General features: G+C 38.6%; 1 protein-coding gene and 1 long non-coding RNA gene across 5 annotated transcripts in view; both read left to right on the top strand.

Moving 5' to 3' along the window:
• The window catches only part of LOC107999747 (lachesin-like), a 195,600-nt gene that overhangs the window by 78,457 nt on the left and 101,129 nt on the right, over positions 1-16,014 (top strand). The gene's annotated exons all lie outside the window — the stretch shown is intronic.
• On the top strand, positions 1,310-13,887 carry LOC114577785 (uncharacterized). The gene is made up of 3 exons (XR_003698117.2): positions 1,310-3,942; positions 5,635-6,016; positions 6,102-13,887. It is a non-coding gene; the product is annotated as an uncharacterized LOC114577785 (long non-coding RNA).

Here is a 16,014-nt window from a genome sequence, read left to right as displayed (position 1 = left end):
AGGAAATGTTGGGGAGGAACGACGGATCGGGGACACTGAACGAAATTGGATCGGGATTCTTGGGATTATTCGAGGGGAAAAGTAAGCATCGGAGCTTACTTTTCCTTCCACGAAAATGAATTTTATACGCGCCCCTGTTTCGGAGCAGGGCTTGTAATTTTGCGATTAATTTTTGCAATTTCCTTGCATTTCCTTGAGATGAATAGAATAATTGAGGGGCGCGTGTTTTTCGTAGTAAAACTGTGTAATCTCTGCGAAGGAAGTTCTGGGTGGACGAATCTGTAAAGGGATGATTCTACGAAGCTCGGGAAGGTTATTATTCTTTTCGATACATTTTTATTTATCTTTCGGTGAACGAAGGTGATTCTTCGTTCGTTTCCAAAGAAGAGACGAATACGAATTAGATTTACGTTTAAAGAATTTGAAGATGATTCACAATTTCCTCCTGAATGAATTTCTGTTTCATCATTTTGAACGGGATATCGTTTCGATAGAAATTAAACAGGGATAGGGAAGCGCGAATGGAAAAGAAGGTAAAAAGAATCTTTTAATATTTATCGATTATTTCGATAATTCGTTTCGAAATTTCCCACTAAAAATCGGGGGGAAAAAATATCAAACTCGTGATATTTTTCTACACACGTCCAACGCAAAATTTATCTATTTCGATATCGATTCGATCTCAAGTTTCAACTTTTTTTTTTTTAATCCCGTATAGCAATTTGCTCGGAGAGAAATATATATATATATACGCGTAATAAAACGCGATATATCAGAGATATAGTATTAATTCTCATATTTATTTCCTTCCGTCAAGATACAATGTTCGCGCGTGTTATTAAATCCCGTATTTATGTTTCCATCAGGACACAATAGTTATGCAAATCGCGTGTTATATTACGAACCATGATTAATAGACGGTAATATTTTTTCGAACGAATTGTTCCGCCACGTTGAACGGGGACGGTTCCTCTTTAACCCTTTCCATTTCTACTAACCCCTTCACGGTTGACTCATTCTCATGGACGTCGTCATTATCGAGCGTTCTTATCTTATCTCGACGAAATCTCGAATCGCGTGTGTATTCAATTCCCACCAATTGTCTCGTTCACCATCGTTTCTCTCATAGTCTCGGCTCGCTTCGTGTTTCGCGAATCGATCCATTTTGAATTAAATATCTTAAAGTTTAAGCAAGGATATTCTTCGATCGATCGCCCGTGAAATTATTCCATGCCGTTGGAAAAGAGTCGTGTTGCGCTCGTGATAATTCCTTTTTTCATCTTTCTCGTACTAACGTTGACTTTTCCCTTTTTTTTCCAGGTGAGTGTTCCAATTAATTTCGAGTACGAAACGATGTTGCAGCGTAACAAATTAGTAAGTATCGGGGAAGGGGTGGGAAAAAAGGAGGAAAAGAAAGTATCGATAGATTTCACGAAGAGTCAATTAAGGATTGGAGAGGATAAGGAAAATTACTGGAATAGAAGTAATTCCTCCCCCACCCCTTGGATCACTCGGCATGTTTCTATCCCTTTACTCTGATTCCCTCGATTATTATTTCAATAATTCATTTTCGTGTACGGCCACGTATCCCACGCTATGCAACCGAGGGTTCGTAGTTTCCGAGTGATTCGTTGGAGGAAAGTTAAAGTAAATTACACGCGTTTCTTCGTTGAATCGTTTCCAACAAAAAGAAAAACAAAACACCTATCCAATCGCGGAACATCGGTTTGAACAATAAAAGGGAAGATAGAACAATAAAAAAGAAGATTTGATGGAATATCGTACGTATATTTTCATCGTACGGATTATCGCAAGAATTACGGAGCGCAACTTTCCATCCCCCGGAAAGGAAACTTTCCATCCCGATATTATTTTCATAGCGGCGCATTTCGCGATATTTGCCGGGTCGTAAAAGAGGAACTATTCGTCCGGGTCGCGTTTTAAAAGTCGAAGGGGATACGAGGGGGAAATGAATGAGCCCCGGCCGACATAAATTCTTGGGAAATAGTACGGCGCTCGAGAGTTTTGCAAAAAAGTGCTGATCCCGCGTCTTTCCCTTCTATCTTTGTCCCCATTCTGGACAAGCAGTTAGCAGCTCCACCTGATCGTGGGAACTTGGGTGGATAGTAATACGAAACGAATGTAAATCAACGTCAATCGCACCTTACCGTTTAACGCCTTCCGGCCCTGGCCTCTGGCAATCTCGAACAGAACTTTTTCAAATAGCCTGATTTATCTCCGTACACCTTTTTCTAAAACCGTTCTAAAACCGTTTCTATCGCAGATTCTTCCCTTCTTCCTCCAAAGACCCGTAATATTCGCTATCTATATCTCGAATGTATATATATATACCGGGAATATCTTTGATAAAATTCCTGAAATATTAAAGCCTCGTTAGACATATGATGTACACCTCGTTCACAGATACGTTAACAAACACTTTTGACAGGATATTTCGAATAATCCTGTAACGATCGAATCGGGATGATAATCGATTGAACAAGTCGATAAGTTTCTCCATGGATGTTTTGATCCGTTTAACGAAATTAAACCCGTCACGCGTGTTGTTTATCGGTCGGATAAACATCGTTCCCACCATCTGCCGCCATTGATACGTATTACCATCGTGGAAATTATCTCTTGTCACCGATCGTTATTTACGACAGGAAAGAGAAATGAATTTGCGATTGCTCCCCGCTCGGAAAAAGGTGACCTTTCGCGGCGAATTCCGTTTCGGGGCGAATTCGTTAAATCTTGGCGTGGCGCGATCGGAAGGAAGGGAAGGAAGGGAAGGTCGGATAAAAATCCGAGGTAACCGGACGTGACCGCAAAAGCTTGCGTTAATAGGAATAAAATAGCATGGGTGAATTATCCTCTTTGAGCGGAGCAAGTCCTCCGGGCACAATTAATCGGACATGGTTGTCTCGCCGCTTAAAACCCCCGGCCTTCGGTCGGCCACGCCACCCGATCCTCCACCACTCTCCTCAGACTCTTCTTTTCAGTATTGTTCAACATAACACAGGAGAACACAGGGCCGGGGGAAGGGAGGAGGGACGCGAGAGGGTCGAAGCGCCGCAAAAATGAGTAGAGTTATGAAGTCAACGGCTTTATTATTTATCTGCTTTCTGACTGCTTCTCTCTCTCCCTTTCTCTCTCTCTCTCTTTGAATTTTTCCCCCTTTTCTGTGCCTATCCTCTCTTTCACCGCTCTTTGGAGGAAGAACGTCTCCCCTCTTGCGCCCGCGCCACTTTTCCTCTGAAAAACCAGTTACGAGAAACAATACTTGGGACGAGGAGCGAGCCTACTAATTAAAGAGAGCGTGGACGCCGACGTTGGATGATGGAGGAGATATATCCGAGAGCGCGAGCCTCGTTGACGGCGAATTAAACCAGCTCTGCGGTCCGCCACCAGCTTCCTCTTTCACTCAGCTCGTCTTCCACGATTTTACTTCGATGCTCGTAAGGAGCGCGAAATTCTCGAGCAGAGAAATGGCAAAGATGGAGCACATAATTCGGGGAGCAATCGTGTTCCAATTTCAAACGGGATGAATATGTCGCGTTCGAGTAAGAAAGATGAGTGTAACTGAGAGATGATAATACATTTGCGTCTTTTTTTCCTTTCTTTCGTTCTTTAGCAGCTTAATACGCGAAGATTCGTTAAAGACTCGACTTCGGCTCGACTCGGTGAAAATCGGACGCGATCGGTTCGCGAAGGAGGTATTCGCTAGCCGATCGTGCCCGATTATTGCCGACTCGAGCCGAAACGGGAATCGAGACGCGGAATCCCGAACGGCGCTCGACTTTGCCCGAGTCGTTCCGAAACTCGTTTCGAAGTTCCGGGCCTTTTTGTTTACTTATCAGTAGTGGGGCGCGTTATCAACACGACGGTCGATGATTAACTACGCTCCAAACGTGGGAAATTACGTCTCACGAATGATATAAGGTAACTCGATTTTTATAAAATATATATATATTTTTCTTTTATTCGAGTAAAAATTATTCGTTTGTCGGTTACATACGAGGAATGGTAAAGTACATACGCGGATGTGTATTATACGCATCGATTCGTTGTGTGACGTCAATGTTGAGAGCACATCTCCGGAATGTTTTATATTTTTCATCGCATTTGCTAACACTTTGAGCACGAATGTAAATGATGCGTCAAAGGCCCACTTTGAAAGGGTTTGTACCATTTTTTCTTGCGCGTTCTTTAAACGCGGCAAACTTTGTTTCGCAATCCCTTTAATAAATAATTAAAGGAGAGTCTAGTATTTTTCTTTTTTTTTCTTTTTCTTTTTTTTTTTTTGCGGATTCCGCGAAACGGTAAAATAATAATTAAAATAAATACGTATAAATTTATGAAATTTTCATTTATGTTGGATTTGTATAAAACGCATTTGTTCTTGATGAGATATCGGATATGAATAAATATAAATACGTTACGTATCTGGCACAATTTTATGTCGAAATTAGTATAAACATTCGTAGAAATCGATTTACGATATTTGTCATCGATGCTCGATTCTGAACAAATATCCATAAGTATGATACGCGTTAAAAGATGCACTCTTTTCCTTTGAAATATATAATATTGCATAAAAGTTGCGCGTTTCGTTCAATATCCCAACTTTAATTTGTTTTTATCGAACCGTTTTTATCGAACAAAATTTCGAAACGAAATTCTAACTTTATTTTAAATTAGATTAATAGATAAAAAAAAAAAACAACAGTTTTAAAATAAAGTAAAGCATTCCGCAATTTACCATCTCTAGTTGCTAACTTTTTTAATTTATATCATGGACCAATCATGGATCACCATTTATTCAAAATTTAAATATATCGCTATCGATTCGATGTTGCAAATATCTGTTGAATATCGAGTATCGAGAAAAATATTGTTAATATTTAAAACTACCATTGTTAACAGATTTCGGTTTAATATTTAACACGCTTTTATGGACTGTAATGGATCTTTGCAGTTTACACGTATAAAATTTTGAGATACAAATCCGATATAAAATGATTTTCATTATTATTATTATTATTATTATTATTATTATTATAATACCATTTCTTCTACCATTTCTTTTTTTCTTTCATACAAAAAATATTAACTCGAGAAAGAATTTTTCGAATTATTCTCACGGATAATTTTCAAATCTAATTAAAGTCGTTATCGTTTCGAATCACGAAACAAGGGGGGCAGGGAAGTGGTGCTTGTGGTGGAAAATGTATGCACTCTGTTCGCGCGTGAACAATTGTCGAGGTTCGAGGACAGATAAAAGTGTCTATTAGATGGTGGAAAATATTGTTTCTCCGTGGCGGGAATTTTGAGATTAAAGCAAAGTTCTACGCCCAGAAATTAGATTGTATCGTCCCGATTGTTTCCCCCCAGGAAACGTTGCGCACAAACTCGGACATTATCTCCGCTTCTAAACTATACACCGTTCGTGTATATACACCACTATTCTAGAGAACATTTCTTCCATTGTACGTACGTACGTACGAATAAACCCGGGCTTGTATCAATTTTTGCAAAACGGAATTGCCACGTATTTGTTGTTAATTTGCGAGTCGAGGGAAAAAGGTATATGGAAGAGGATACGATTTGTTACAATTTTCCTTATTTTCTCAGAGATTCAAATTGGACGGGAAAGATTTCTGAATAAATCTGTTGAAATTTCGCGGGGAAGAGCGAAAGATGGCGAGGAATGGCGAAATCGATATTTTTTTTTCTCGATAAGATGTCGGCAAATGTCACGATCATTTGTCAAATACGAATAAACCGTGGAAAATGAAATTGGGATGGGAACAAATATTTGATAGGACGAGACAACGCCCGGGGCTTTTCAAGGATTAAATAAATATGAGCGCAACAAACTCTGTTAGAGGAGAAGGGCACGCAATAAAAAACAATACGTGTCCTCCGTAAAGAAATTATTTCATCCATCCCTTCCCTTCCTTCGTGAAATTTCTCCCGCGAAACAATTATAAACGCGGGATATATGTAATTACAAGTAAGTGTATTACAAGAAATACAATTACATCATCTATAATCTACTAAATTTACATACATAACACAGCTTCATAAAATTCTTTCAGCACGAACCGGAATTATTCAACACAATATCTTCGAAACGTGAGAATATCGGATGAATATCGGGAAGGAAAATCCCGCAGCACACCAACTGAAAAAGCAGAACAATTTAACCGAGTCGTAAATCCATCCTCCTCCTCATCAACCCCTTCTTTAACACGCCATGAAACGTTATTACGTTAAAAGGGGGTGATCCAGAGGAGGGGGAGGGGGATGTTACCGGGGCTGTGTTAATTCCTCGTTCGAGTGTCCCGCTCGTGGAAAATGATCAGCGGAGTGGTCGCCGTGGAAGACGATGGGGCGCAAGGGGCGCGGAGGTTAATGGGCGTACATAACGAGGGCCTACATTATGCAAATAGCCGTGCCGTCGACTTATATCTTATCACTTTGACTGGCCGCTCATTCATATGAATATCGCACCCCCGGGAGTGTGCGCGTGTTCAGCTTATGCTGGGGTGGTTTTTACTGCCTTTTTACAAGGGAGGAGAACTTCTCCAGCCTGTTTTTTTCCCCCTTCTTCTTCTTCTTCCTCCACCTCCTCCCGCTCCCTCCTTTTTCGTCAGTCTCGCCGCGTCGATGTTGCCTTCTCCACGCGTGAGGATAAACTCTTACAATTATATCACGCGTTGACGAGATCATTATTCATGGCAAACCTTTCTCTTCTCTCCATTCCCTTTTTCCATTCCTCCCTCTTGTTTCTTATTCCAGAAAACGACGACGCGAAAGAAATCTTCCTTCCCCCGCGGAAGATTAACACTTGGTTCGAATCGCGAGGGGTGGGATCTCGAAGGGATCTCTGCGCGCCCGTTCCACCACAAACGGGTGCTGTCGTGCAATCACGATTTGTCACGACACGTCTACACGCCCGTTGGTATTGCGGCTGCTTATCGGGGGCAAGGATTTTTAGGTATACGTGGAAATACGTTGGAGAGAGGGTGAACCGTGCCGCGTAGGTAGGTGGAATTATCGTCGAAACACCGATATTAAGTCCCGTAAAGTCTCTCGTGGCGGGGCCGCTTCGAAGAAATGCTTAGACTCCCCTCCCCTCCTCTTGTTTTCCCACTCACGAATAGTAATTTCAAGTTTCCGATCATTTTTGAGGGGGAGGAAAAGAAAGAAGAAAAATACGCGTTATCACCATGCACTTTCTCTCCCTCCCCTTTGGATCCGCATGCAATTTCCTCGTGTCGCCCTTTTTTTATAAAGTCTGTACGTCGATGCTCGTTCGTTACGACTCTGAATTAATCGTTCGCGTCATCCTCAACGATCATTTCACGAAAAAAAGGAGGATTTTTTCCTTTTTTTTCCTTCGCTGTATTCCCAAACACTCTTCGAAACGAATCTCTTCTCGGGGGAATAGGAAAACTATGGGTATCGGGAGAAAATTTCCGCGTGTAAAAGAGGGGAAGTTACATCCATCCTATGTTTTAATTGAAATTCGATTGAAACTCAGGATTTTGCATGTTAAATGGTATTTGAAGATAATAGGTGGAAGTTGGCCGGGAACAACGTTTTTCCCTCTCTTCACCGGCCCGTGTCCGACCAGATCTAAAGTTTGACGAGTAGTTTCTCGGTAACGTGGTGTGGATATACGTATACGTATAGATCCAGACGCGGGTTACGTACGCGGATATACTAGGTTTTCAAGGGAGAAAACCACCTGTTAAAACTCGTTACCCAGCACTTAATATAGTATCGCGTTATTTCGTAAGTGATGTAGTGTAGTTGGAGTTAGTTTCGGGTGTAAGGGGATTAATTAATTTGGGATTAATTTGATCGTTATTTGTTTTATTTTATTTTTTTTCTATAAAAAGAAATAGTGGTCCATTCGCTCGAATTAAATTTTCATTTCCTTCCCTTTCTAACCAGTTTTCGGAAAATCGAATCGAAGCGAATCTTTTCGATTTCGTATTCATTTTTTTCTTTTTTCCTTTTCCTTTTTGTTGAAACGCGATTAAAAAACGCGGGGACCGTTTTGCAATAAAATGGACAACTCTTTATCGACAATTCTTTATGTTCATACAGAATTCATTTTCCAATTCGTATCGATATTTTTCCAATCTTTTGCGAAGTGTCGACGTCCCTGTCATCGGTAGATTTCAATTTTTTCATCAGTAGTTTCCTGCCTCGAATCGAAATTAAAATTCTAGATCCTCCCCAAGGATTCTGTTATCGAATTTTAACGATCGACCAGAATTCATACGGATCTCGCACGCGAATGGACGTTGGAATGTTAAAAGCTATAAAAGAAAAAGGAAACGAAAAGAAAAGAAAGAAAAAAGAAACGGATAATTCCAATTTCAAATTTTATTTCGACATTCAAGATGGATACGAAATGTCTACTTTCTCCAGAAGTAAGATTAATATTTCCCTCTCCCTCTTCAACTCTAACTTTTCCAACGGAACATCGCATAATCGATAATTAATTAATTATTCGCAAATTCCAATGGATATTTATTTTTATATCGAAAAAAATTGTCTTCACGCGGCACGAAACTCCGACGTTCACTCACTCGCGATATCGAGGATATCGAAGTCGAAATTGGTAATACATATTGAATTTCCGGCTTGATGTACATGCGCGGATGCGCATACGTGATACTAGATTAAAATTTTTATTAAAACGTGCAACACGTAATGATTTGACGATTCGATGAATTTTCATTGTTCGTGGCGCTCCATTAATTTGATATTACATCGTTCAATTACGCCATCTGGCGTTCGAACGGAATTGTTTAATCTGTCGGCAAGTTAATTAATCTGGACGATTTAATAATCTGTGTTAATAATATTATTTGTAGTAATTAAAGCACGTTGTATACGTTATATATAGGATTATCAAAATTAATCCGACCGAAATGTAACCTGCTTCCTTTTATATTTGTTACACCTAATCAATTAAACGAGAGATTATTAATTAGAACGTTAGAAATTTCAATACGCGTACATATTAATACACGATATAAACGATAATGGATATTCCCGTTAATGTATCAGTTAATGACCTCCGAAAGGATGGAAGTTATTCGTGAAATGTCATCGAAATCATAACAAGAGTCGTAATCGTAAAAAGAAACGATTCCGTCTCGAGGACAGAGATATCGAATTTGTTCGTGTTTTTCTTTTATAACTAAATGTATTAACTTTTCTGTAGCGAAAATTTGCTTCGTTGTTATCGTCGCCCAATCTTGGAACGGAAGGAGGAAGGCATCGAGGAAAGGCTTGTTGTTCAACTTTCTTTGATTAACACTATAACTAGAGAACGGGATCAGGAACTAATTTATCTTTTATTTACACGACGGAGAGTGGGGGAGGGGGAGAAGACGAAAAAGAAGATGTCGCCTCTTCAATTCCCTCTTCCTTTGATTATATTTCGCGTGTCGCCAAAGAAAGTTCTCCGGTTAATGCTGTCTCAATATTTATACCTCCCTCAAGCTAATTGTTCAAAAGAGATTCTTTTATTTCAGCGTCTAGCCGCTCACCGTCACTTCTCGAGCACCCTCTCCGTCCTCCCTTGTCGCCGAATTGTAACTCGAGTTTGAAAGAAGAGTTAACCGGCTAATTCGAAACAAAACCGTGCGGTCAAGCTTGTTATTATTTATAACAGGGACGTTGCAATCAGTCGATTGATTAAATCACGGATCGTCCATAATTATAATTCTATTTCACTTGTCGAAACACGACAATGTCTTATGCCACTTTGCCTGGAAATTATTGATCTATGCCACTTGTCCAGGCCGTTGTTACGCCGTGTACCACTTGTCTGAATATGACTGCTGCATGATATACTCGTTTGCCCATTTAATGTTCCTGTTCCGTTTATCTGATCACAAATCGGTTTTTAAATATGGCAATTATTTAAGCCCTTAATGATAGTCTGAACAAACGTCTTATTCCATTTCTAGAGGATGATTAAAGGAAAGAGAGAGAGAAAAAATATCAGAGGAATAAAGATAGAAAATAAGAATAAGAATAAGAAAATAAAGTGATGAAAGAAGAGAGTTGAATTTGAATGTGACTGCTGATATACTTGTTCGTCCATTTACTGTCCCTATTTTTAAATCTGGCAATTATTTAAGCCCTTAATGATAGTCTGAACAAACGTCTTATTCCATTTGTGGATGATTAAAGGAAAGAGAGAGAGAGAAAAATATCAGAGCTGGAATAAAGATAGAAAATAAGAATAAGAATAAAAAAATGATGAAGTGGATGAGGAAAGGAGAGAGTTGAACTTGAATGTGACTGGTATATGATATACTCGTTTGTCCATTTACTGTCCCAGTTCTGATTACAACTGTCTTTAAATCTGGCAATTATTTAAACTCTTAATGATAGTCTGAACAAGTTTCAGCAAGCATCTCATTCCATTTGTCCATTTCCATTCAGGATGATTAAACGAGGAAAGAAAAAGAAAGAAAGAGAGAGAGAGAGAGAAATATGAAAGCTGAGGATAAGGATTGAAAATAAGAGTAGGAATAAGAAAATGGTTGGATAAAGAAAGGAGAGGGTTGAACAGGCCGATATGTGCCACTTACACACTCACACGTACCTGCGTCGTAATGTATCGCAATATGATATTATGCGGCACTCACAATATGACAGGGTATTATCCTCACGCAGCACAGATTTCCATATTGCGGCTAACGTGGCATTATGTGAAATCAACTGCATAACTACGAGTTTACCATTAAACATCGTTAGCCGTGGCTCTAAATGTACCTTGTGTCTCAATATCACAAAGAGTTTTCACGATGTTTTTTAATTCGCATCTTGCAAACATCTTGGAGTGGAATAAATAGAAATTTCTGGACAAGTATATTTTTTCCCTCCCGAAAATTATATTGAAATCGAAACGATTGAACGAAGAATCTTTTGTCTATTTCTCTATTGAATCTTGTTGAGAATTTTTTTTTAGAATTTTTATCAGACGTATAAATATAAATATATATATATGTACACGTGAACGTATAATTAGCGGCTATAAGGGAAGAGCTGTTTTAGTTAGTTTTTTTAAAAAAAGGAAGAAAAAAACGCGAAAAGAATTTCAAGTTTTAAGCTCATTATATCGGCTTTCTAATTATAACTGCTACATCGTTAACCAACGTTCAATTTACCTTATTATCCTTTTACAATAAATATGTACAACGATATCTCGCCCTCTATAATATTTTGTATATAATTAAACGTTACATGAACGTAAGAAAACATGGGATCCCTCTTTACTCTTTATGGTTTCGTCGCAATAATAAAGAGAAGAAAAACTATTGCTACGTGCACGCGATGAAAACTTCTCCTTTGTGTAGATAAATGTCTCGGTGTCTCGGAGTGGTGGCGCCATTTTATAGCGCGCGAGAAAGAGAGAGAGGGAGAGCCAGAGAACTTAAAAGAAGTAATATTTCTAAATTCCAGCCTAAACTTGCCTAACTTGTCTCGTGACAACGTTTGTACATACAAACGGAAAGCTACAAAAGCGTTATCGAGGATTTAAATACTTTGCAAGCTTAAATCAACCTCGATGTTTACACGTTATTTACACGTTTTGCATCAGAGCTTGAAAGAATATATATACTTTCACCAAAAAAATCGATCAGATTATCAGACTTGTAAATATAAAAACATAACCAAATTATAAATCACTCTTACCCCTCATAAATGTTCAAAGAAATTTAATTAACGATTTTTGCAAACTACTTCAAACTTTACAACCATATATATATAAAACGATCATACTTCAAGAAAGAGAATATTTGCGATTAACGTAGCAGTGAGTGAAAGGTGTCTATAAATAAAAAGGAAAAAGAAATGTTAATGCTCGAATAATGGCACGAGTTATCGCGGCAATCATCCAACCGGCCGGCCGTTGTTTTAATATATGGGCCGTAAAAGCGTACCTTGTATCGAAACTCGGAAGTATAGTTGCTTTTAAAACGGATGCCCGCGCCCCGCGTAAAACTTTCTTGTTGAATGATAGGTGGGAGTGTCCGGAAGTCGGTGGCATAGCTCGAGCCCGGCCAACGTGAATTACGAATTCCTTTGTTCGTCCTTTGAAGAAGGTACGCCCTTGCCGGCATCGAAAGAACGTTGAAACGAAATAGAAAAAAAAAGAAAAAAGGAAGAAGAAAGAAGAAACCCGCATCGCCCGATACCATGCTCAAGTTTTTCTCTACTTTTTGCTATTTTTCAATTATACATCCATCGTGGAAATCGGCACGATCGTGTATATCGTTTTAACCATCGTTTCGATTAAATTACGGTGCAGAGATTTTTCTAAATAATATTCCAAGTATTCGATGATTCTTATTAAATGGTAGAGAGAGACGAAGAAATGGAAGGAAAATTAAAAAGTAGGGGACACGTAAAACCAATCGATCAATTATAATTTGAATAGAGCAAACTAATCCAAAATATCGTGAATAATACGGTTGGTTGATTTATTTGGTATTGGAGGTTAAAGAAGAGAATTTCTCTTCTATCTTCTAATTAATTCCTGGGCCAAGGAATAATCGATGAACCAATGTCAAATCCCGGTTGACGTCGCCTCGAACGAGCTTTTAATTCTACCACAGATATAATTAAACATTCGAGTCGAACATCGGTTCGAGTATATCTATATATATATATATATATCTAATCGAAACGAAAAATGGTTACTCGTTACTTAATTAATAATCTTAATCGGCGACAATTCGGTTTTATTGGCCCCCGATCGATCGACGAATCGAAAACCGATCACCGCGTGGCTTCCCCTCACCTGATTTCTTTCTATCCAGGAATTTCATTTACCAAATTAAGGTTTAACGTTCGAATGAGTAACCGGACTTATTATTCGAATCGTTCGTTCGTCATTTCCTCTGTACATTCACTCTGTACGTTGTACGATATTAAAGGATGAGGATGACGACGACGGTGGGTCGTTAATTTTTCTTACATCTACACTTTTCAAGGAGTAGTAGGTAATTTATCGATAATTTTTCTTAATTAATGAAAGGGATAATTTTTTATTATTTTGTCTTTTTTTATCGTTTATTCTTAGTAAACTATCCCAAACTCTAGATGGATTCTGGAGGATGAAAAAACAAAAAATAAGTCATAATTTCTGTGTTGAACATTGCAGTCGATTAAGACGAATCGAAAAGCATTTTGGTTTCGAGTAAGTTTCACCATTTTTGTGCAACAAGTCAATTGATCGCATCAACGTAATTTTACGTAAAAATCACAGATGTGTATGTGAAATTTCGTATCCAGACGATCCGGTTAATCCTTGCTCGAGAAAGAATAAAATACGAGAACGAAACATTGAATATTTCACGCGGATGAGAAATCGTTGTGTGCTCTTTATCCACTCCACTTCTCTTCCCTCCCAATAAATCCCTTGCTTCTTCGTTAATAATATTGACAAATGCGATAGAACAAAGTTGCCAATTAATTTGAGGGAGGAGAAAAATCGATCCTTCTCCTCGATTTCAAAACGATTTTTTACAAAGATCGTGCAGCTTGTATTTGGAGTTATATCTTAATGAAGATATAATTTCCAAAGATAACTGTGCGGTGATCGATTATCCTAGGTGTTACACCTGTAATTGAATCCTTTGAGAACGATCTTAGTTCCCTGATTAATTCTCAGACGGCTAAGACGTCGGTCTAGCCTCGATCCAATAGTTAACGGCGAAGTTAACGTCTGTATTTAACAGTGTGTATAATTAATCGGGGCTTCATATCTGTTGTTCCGATTCTCCTTTTATCTTAGCATTACGGAAAGTTTCTCTATTCTGTGTACAGATTTAGCACTAAATATTGTTTTTTTTCAAATATATATATATTTTCAGCAAGAATTATTTTTTTTTCAATCGACTCGAAAAGTTGGAGGAGTAAAAAATGTTATTTGGCACTAAATATTGCTTTTTTCAAATATATATATATATTTTTTTAGCAAGGATTCAAAGCAAGATTTCACGTTTCACTTGACAATTATTACTTTTTTTTTTCAATCGACTCGAAAAGTTGGAGGAGGAAAAAATGTTATTTTCCCGTATCTCTTTACGTTATTATTTGTGTCAACCGGTGTAGGGTTCCTTGAAAATATACCACGCCGTGGCGCAGTGGGAAAGTTATAAAATTCAACCTCTTAAAGAGGAGCAAGTACATAAATTTACAGTTCACAAGAAAGTTGTACATTGAGGCTGTGCAAAGAGTGTTGCAGCGTCATAAAGAAGAACGTTTCCTTGCGTTTTTTCTGCGTTGCGAAGGTAATGATATCATTAGTAACTATGATGATGGCACGGGTATAATTGGTAACACGACACCTTAGCGCTGCGTGAAACTTTGAGACAGTTTGTATAAAATATAAACGAAGGCTAGTAATTATTTTCTAACGTTAATGCTGCTTACTAAACTTAACTTTTTTTTCTTCTTCTTCTTCTTCTTCTTGCTTCTTCTTCTTCTTCTTCTTCTTCTTCTTTTTCTCTCCCCGTTTTCTTCCTTTGTGAGATTAATAAACGATAATTAATACGATGGCCTAAAGCAATCACGGTAAATTGGAAACTGTGAAATTTCGTTATCACGCATTGGCGAATCATTTATATTTCAACATTCTTTGAGAACGTGATTCGAATATTTTCCAATTTTTTGTAACTCGAGAAAGAGAAGAATAATTCAATAATTCGACATTTTTCCGTAATTTTATCTATTTGTCATTTTCAGATTTCCGCCCATAGAAGAGTTTCGAAGAGTAGATGGTGTTGCTCGAATAAAGGATTCTTAGAAATCGAGATTATTTAGAGAAAAGCTTAGAAGCTTTCCGAAGAAGCGTCTATCTATTACTCACGTGTTAGTTAGCCGAGTAAATAAATATGAAACTCGTAAGCTCGTCATCATTTATCCAATTTAATCGAGGGGACGGGAAGAAGGATCATTGAAGGATAATGATAGATTTTCTCCAGGCAGCCGGCCGCAATTGGGTTATCCGTGTATAGGAGTATTTACCGGCTCCCTGTACCGTTGCGCCACTCCATCACTTAGGGCGTTTTCTCCATCGAGCTCCCCCGGGGAACCCCCCGAGATTATGTCCCGAGCGAAGAAGGAAACTTGGCGCGAGCCGGGTTTCAAACGCGTCCCAAATGTTTCGAATATCCGCTCGAACGGAACCGACGATCGATCTTTTCCTGAAAACGAGCGGAGAGAGGCCGATTCAATGATCGGTCGATTTTTAATCCCCGTGAAATTCTTCTCCGTCACGCCTCCACGATCCAAATATTTTCATCCTCTTGGAAGGGATCGTGTCTTTTAAGATACGATCGATGGAATCGGATCGGAATCGGATTTCATTCGGCTGTCTCTTCGAAATTTCGATCGTCAGAATACCAATTCCCCCGATAAACGTCTAAGTCGATTCCTTCACCTGTGCAACCTATGCTTGTTACACAACGATAATGTGCGTAATAGTTTTAATTGCCGCTTCAAATTTTCCGAAACTCGTTACACAGCACGCAAATACAAGTGGAACCGGATAACTATTATAGCGATTGTCACTGTGTTACCATTATTCCCGGTTAATTAAAGATTACACTCTGCGCGATCGAGCAGCAGGGGGGGAGCAGGTATTTTACGAACCCCTCCGTGACAATCGTTTCACAACGCACACGAGTATACGACAACGTGAGCGTGGTATAAAAAACGAGAGCAAAAAATAGAGGAAAGTAAAAAGAAAGAAAGAAAAAAAAATAGATACTTTTTCCAATACTATATACGAAAAATCGATCAAAAATTGGAAAAAGAAAAAAAAGGGGGGAAAAATCTATCATTATTATTCCAATCACGTACAATCGCGATATCTCATGTGCGTGACGCGTGTTTTTTTATTTTTTATTTTTTTTAATCTCATTTCTTCTTTTCTCTCTCTCTCTCCCCCTCCCCTCTCTT

Source organism: Apis cerana, linkage group LG16, assembly GCF_029169275.1.
Source record: "Apis cerana isolate GH-2021 linkage group LG16, AcerK_1.0, whole genome shotgun sequence".
In the NCBI taxonomy this organism is placed as follows: domain Eukaryota; kingdom Metazoa; phylum Arthropoda; class Insecta; order Hymenoptera; family Apidae; genus Apis; species Apis cerana.
This window is presented reverse-complemented; position numbering and strand designations above follow the sequence as displayed.